Here is a 6,676-nt window from a genome sequence, read left to right as displayed (position 1 = left end):
ATAACTTATTATGCATTTAAAAACACAACCCTGCTTAACTCCTTTTCAATATTGAAAAATGCATAACCGGTCATGCATTCATATATTGGGATGCATAACATGTTATGCATTGATTTATTAAGGTGCATAACTAGTCATGCATTTAACATTGGAACTGAATAATATGTCATGCATTGATTTGTTAAGGTGCCTAACTGATGCATAACAGGAACAGGAAGGAATTCAACGCACCTTGTTTATAGACAACACATTGCTTATTATATTCAAAGAAAATCTTACCATCTTCGGCATCATTTGTATTATCATCCTCATTATCTGCATCACCCAATACTTCCTTTGGTGCAGCTTTCTTTGCTTTCTTTGCCTTGATTTGCATCCCCTTTAGTGTTTCGACACTATCAATTTCTTCTTGTTCATCTTCAACATCAGAAGGTAAAATCACATTGAGGAGAAAATTATGTTAAAATCGAAGAAGAATAAAGTGATAACTCAAAAAAAATTATGGGTATTCAGGATTAAAATAAATAAATTCAAAAAAAACAAAATCAAACACTGACAGATGAAGCTAATGATAAATCTCACCGGGTTTTTTCTGTTTCTTCGACTTCATTTTTCCTTTTTCATCTGAAGCATCAAGAACAAAAATTAAAATCGAAAATCAATAAAATCAAATGTACCGAATGCATGCAAGAATAAGATCGATTAAACTAGTTTTAGTACCTAATTTCTTCTCTTTTGATTTCTGAAGACGTGTTTTTGTCGGTGTTTCATCCATTTTGGTTCTACTGAATTCTAGGGTTAATGTTTTGTAGAGTTTGAAATTGATTTTTAGGGTTTGATCAACTTCAATAATCAATCATCCGTTACAATATTTATGGAGGAATAGGAATAGAAAAACGGATGAAGAAAAAATGAGAAGAACGGATGAATAAAAAATGAGAAGAAAAGAAAAGAAATGGTTTCGACTGTTTTTGGGAGTTAATAAAACCGCTGAAGGGTAATTGAGGAACTCTGCACGTTTTTAATGATTTTAAATAATGTTGGGCGCGACTGTAGGGAAAAGTAATTCTGGGCCTGGCGGTAAGAAAAAAAAATTTCTGGGCCTGCGCCTAAGTTCCCCTTTCATTATAGATAATAAGCATAGGGTTTTGTGGCCCATTGGATGATTTAATAATTTTGTTCAATAATCATTAGCATTAGGTTACAGGCCCCATCCTTAGGATAGCCGATCGGTGAACAATTTTCAACTTAATTCTTTACGGAAACAAAACCTAATTTCCATTGTCCCAATTACGGCGCACCATGAGAAATACAATTCCGTATTACCTTGAAAGACTTGTAATAGAGAAATAAGACACCAACAGATTTTAATACGAGAAGTTGATTCACAAACATGATTGCCGACATGATTATTGTATACAAAAAACGGACGATCATGAGTTCTAAACGCAAGCTCTAGATGCCAACTATAAGAATTTATTTTATAGATCGTTAATTAGGATCATTGAACTTCATGATAATCACATAATCAAATACACAAAGATTAGTTTATACGGAATACCTGATAACGTATCAGGTAAATTTCAACATTAGAAGAATATATCCAGTGCCTGCAACAGTTAAGGAAATATTCTCATTAATCAAGATCAAAATGGTGTTTTCTCAAAAGGTAAATAACACACTGCTTAAGCAGTCAATATGTTGAAATTTACCTTTTCATCAAATATGCAAAAACAACAGTTCATCATTTCCAAGAAAGAATCGGTTGCATTTGAATGGAATAAGGATTCTTTCTTGATTTTGATTCTAGGTTTTTGCGTTAGATAATTGTATTCAGCAATTTCAAAGACAACCCACCCAAGCTTGTCATCCTCAAAAGCATAGAATTCTAAAAAAGGAGAATATGCACATACAATTACTGATAGACATCTCAATATGCAGCAAAGCAAAACATTCAAATCTAGAATAACCAAGTACCTCGAACCTGGAATAAGAACAGAATACACTGGTCTGGCAAGGGTTTATGCATTATGCCCAGCCATCCTTGTACCAACGAAAAATTTCCTGAGTTTGTACATTTTTATATGCACTGCAACCAATTATGTAAATACATATAAGAACCACAACTGTAATTATCAAAGTTATATTAGCTTTCCTCCATTCTTTTCTCAAGTTTCCTAGTACTCCTGCTTGACAAGCTTTACATCCATAGCATTGAGCATCGCTCCACACTAAGCAATCATGATCAGATGCTGAGTTTTCCGGATGGAACCGGGACGTCGGATTAACTTATCTCAAACCACAAATAGTTGGAGGTTTAGATAAAAAGTGATCAGCAGATCAATTATCTTGACTAAGTTCAGTGCATACATCAGTTTGAGCGAAACAGTTTCTAACTTTACTCCAGTGTTCAGATTCAGTAACATAATTTCTAAGCCAAGAAGAATAACCTTCAACTCTATACTCCTTATAACCTCTGCCAGGAACTATATGTAACTACCATCATGTCTAGTTACAACAAAAGCGAATATAAGTAAAATAAGAAGTACCAATATGAGTCCAGCCATGGAGAATAAGTAAAAAGCTAAAAGCCCTTGTCTATTCTAGTAAGACCCAACAAAACCAGCTAATGATACAATCAAAAGAAGTATTCCGAGTATAAGAACTGGCCATCTAAAGATATGAACACACTGGTTATCAGCTTTCTTTGATAACCAAATTCCTGAAGTTATTAAGGGTATTGAACATTGTTGTTACCTTTTTTGCTCATTCCCATGGATCTCTATAGAGAGTGAAAGGAAAAATGGGTCTTGATTCTTAGAGAGAACGAGAGATAGACTTTGTGGAAATGATGAGTCGGAAAGGGTGTTGCTTTTAAAGAAAGGTGTTGTTTTCTTTCAAGAGTTCAGAGATGAAGTCACTTAACTTGGGAAAAGAATTTTTGGTTTATATAGACAGGTCGACAAATTATGGTATGCTAGGAGTGGGCTGGTTGGCTTGAAGAAAGAGGATGGTGACTTTATTTGTCCTTTCCCACATTTCAATTGCATATATGGAAATTCTATTTCCAATCCTGCATTGTGCTCGTTTCGTTACACTCTGTTTACACTCATTGGAAATGCACACACATAATAGTTTCCTGAGTTGAAGAATGATGACATCTACACCGAACACACAAAGCAAAGAACAAACACCATAGCTCCAGGAAATTGAGGGTAAGTGCAGGGGCGGATCCAGACATCTGACTAAGAGGGAGCAAACAAAATTTAGGGACTGCAAGTAACGTGAAATGGGCTTGGACACCCAACATTTTTCAAATTTTAGGCTTTGGAGCCAGTTGGGCAGGGTGTGCAATTGCATACCCTTACTATGAACGATTTTTTGGGATCATGGTTTTTTTGGGATCATGATTTTATTTTGGGTAAAGACATTAGAAGTAAATCTAGGTCACCCCTTATCTAGATATTTATATTAATATCTAAATTATCCTCCTCATTAATTTTGGGTCATGATTAGTTAGTGTTGATAATAGTTAGTGTAATAGATTAGTGAGATGATTAAGTTAGTGTTGATAATACACTGGCTCCGCCCTGGGTAGATGGAGTTAGTTGGTCCCTTGCACCTGGTAATCAGATCCAACACTTACCAAGGGATAAAATTTAATTGTTATCCTTCAAACTAGGGGTGTCAACGGGTCCGGGTCCTCCCGGGTATCACTAGACCCGGACCCGGACCCTATTTATAAAGGTCGGGTCCGGTTCCTAACGGTTTCGGGTCCGATTTCTAAATTTGTGGACCCAGAACCGGACCCGTTTAAATACCCGGGTACCCGTCGGTTCCGGGTACCCATTGGGTCTAAAGAAAACTATTTAAAAAAATCTCAAAAACTTAATACATTTCTCTTTTTAGCTTGGATTTAAGTAATTTTTATAAAAAATAATTATTATTTCTTATGAATGTACTAAATAAAGATTAAATGTAAGAGGAAAAATTTAAATGAGTAAAATATCAAAGCTAAAATTAGAAAAATACTTATAATTTTGCTAAAAACATGAATAAAAGTATGAATAAACGGGTACCCGATATCCGCGGGTACCCAACGAGTATTACCCGTTTGGACCCGTTTAGATTCGGGTCCAATCGGGTAATTACCCGTCGGGTCCTAAGTAGCTAATGGGTCCAACTTTAGGACCCGGAACCGGACCCAAATCTACCGGTTCCGGTTCCGGGTAATGGGTACCCATTGACAGCCCCAATTAAAATTGTCCTTTTATCTCTTTTTACCGGTACGGAGTAGTTTTTTATTACCCTTATTACTATATATAAATCCTGGTTCCACTGCAAGTTCCACGTGATGTAGCTAGAAATTGAACTAAATAGATTCTTATATACGAAGCTACAACCTAGTATGAGCTTAGGTTGTTCGTAAAAGCATGCCATAAAATCTATATTATACGAATCATCACTTTTCTAGTTATGTTTTCTGTTTTTTTTTTGTCAATGTTAGCATGTGTTGATTGAGGTAATACGATCATATAATACAAGTGAAAAACACTTTTGAAGTGGCTAATACATATAGTTAATCACCAAATTGGAGTGAACAAGTACCATATAAGAAGCTATATAAGGTGGTGATTGGATTTTTGGAAATGTGACCTAAAATGAGCTTAAATAAAAAGGTAATTAAATGAATTTTTAAGGGGTTGGAGTAAACTGTCAAGATAATACAATGATAGTTTTGATTCACAAAATTGGTCAAAAAGACCAAAACACAAAATTCCTGGGTCATATAGATTCTTAGCTTTTGATACTGTTTATATAGCCAAAACTCAGAAATATTCTGTTTATATAGCCAATTTGGATATTTGGTCCAGGAAAATTAAAAAAAAAATGTCTCTTACCTAAAATACCCCCTAACCTTTTAAACCCTTCTTTTCAAAGAGAATTTATTTCTATTCCCTTCCCGCAGAGCTCTGCAGAACCTCCTCTTCCCTTCCCGCAGAGCTCTGCAGAAATCGGCAATTCAGAGCTCGTTTTTTCTTCAGATCTCGTTTATCAATCATGATGATTAGTGATTGTTTAATACGTTTGTAGAATCCAAGTTTCATCTAATCGAAGTTTCATCAATTGGAGTTTCATCTAATCGAGGTTTCTGAGTTGGTTTTGAAGCAATTGAAGTTTCTATAATAGCGTCGAATCGGTAAGTTTCAATTGTCCAATTGAAGTTTCTCTGTCGATTTTGAAGCAATTTTTAGTTGTTGATGATTAATTTTGTTAATTTTTGATTTTAGTTGTTGATTTTGAATATCCAGGGTTTAGTTGATTATGTGACTGGTAAAATTTTTCAATTTGTGCATTATTTGGGTTTGTCTCGAATCATGTTTTCTAGGGTTTAGTAATTTGATTTTCAATGCAATATACACAGATGTGAAGTTTGTGTGTTCAATTGTGATGTGAAATGAATTAGTATGTACTGCTGCTAATTTGTTTACATATTATCAATTGAATACATCCAGATTCAGAAGATTTGTTTTTATATATTCCTTTTGAAGATGGATCGTCATTTTCTCTGTGTGGTTATCCGGGGTACCGATGCGTGTCCATACCAAGTTAGTACGAAGTCAACAGTTGATGAGTTGAAGGCGCATGTCTGTTCTTATTGGAATAGCATTTTACCGGACTCAATTCAGTTTGTATTTGACTATGAGGGGAGAAGCAATGTTGTTGACAGTGATGTGAAGCTCTGTTCTTTCTTGTCATTGTGTATTGTTAACCAGTTGTCTTTCTTGGAGCTTCGTTTATTTGAACGTGTTCCTCTTCGTTCTCCTGATTTTGTTCGTGAACCTACTACGAGCGAGTTTCGTTTAGCACCAGACCCTAGTAGAGATCAGTTGGTTAATCCTTGTCATCTTCCGAGCAGCAGTAGAATGAGCGAGTTTAGTTTAGCACCAGACCCTAGTAGATATCAGTTGGTTAATCCTTGTCATCTTCCGAGCAGCAGAAGAATGAGCGAGTTTTGTTTAGCACCAGACCCTAGCAGAGCTCAATTGGTTAATCCTTGTCATCTTCCGAGCAGCAGTAGAATGAGCGAGTTTCGTTTAGCACCAGACCCTAGAAGAGCTCAGTTGGTTAATCCTTGTCATCTTCCGAGCAGCAGTAGAATGAGCGAGTTTCGTTTAGCACCAGATCCTAGCAGAGCTCAGTTGGTTAATCCTTGTCATCTTCCGAGCAGCAGTAGAATGAGCGAGTTTCGTTTAGCACAAGACCCTAGCAGAGCTCAGTTGGTTAATCCTTGTCATCTTCCGAGCAGCAGTAAAGTTACTCCTACACCTACAATGACGGAGTTGCTTTTAGCTCAGTCACCCATTCCTTCCTCTCAAGAGATTGTTTCTTCTCAAGATATCCCCATGTCTCAAGAACGTACATACAATGGAAAGTTGGCAATTGAAAAATCTTGCAAGGCGGCTGAATGGTAGTTTATTATAAAAGGTGTTGGTCAAGATTTTTATGGAGGACGAGATGAAGCTCGTCTTGTTGTTGAGAAATATAACCATTTTTTTGGTCGTAGGGTGAGAGTCGTCAAGAGCAATCCAGAACGATATACGGTGGAATGTTATTACAAAGAGAAATTGGAATGCGACTGAATGTTCCATGCAGCTCCCAAGACTTCCAATGT

General features: G+C 36.1%; 1 long non-coding RNA gene across 1 annotated transcript; it reads right to left on the bottom strand.

Annotated features, from left to right (window-relative positions):
- Nucleotides 1-300: 300 nt before the first annotated feature.
- Nucleotides 301-849, bottom strand: LOC113319003. The gene is made up of 3 exons (XR_003345002.1): nt 721-849; nt 583-624; nt 301-417 (listed from the first exon to the last, which is right to left on the bottom strand). It is a non-coding gene; the product is annotated as an uncharacterized LOC113319003 (long non-coding RNA).
- Nucleotides 850-6,676: the final 5,827 nt, after the last annotated feature.

The sequence above is a fragment of the Papaver somniferum genome, chromosome 10, assembly GCF_003573695.1.
Source record: "Papaver somniferum cultivar HN1 chromosome 10, ASM357369v1, whole genome shotgun sequence".
Lineage (NCBI taxonomy): Eukaryota > Viridiplantae > Streptophyta > Magnoliopsida > Ranunculales > Papaveraceae > Papaver > Papaver somniferum.
The sequence above is the reverse complement of the archived record's forward strand: the minus strand, read 5'-3'. Positions and strand labels throughout refer to the sequence as shown.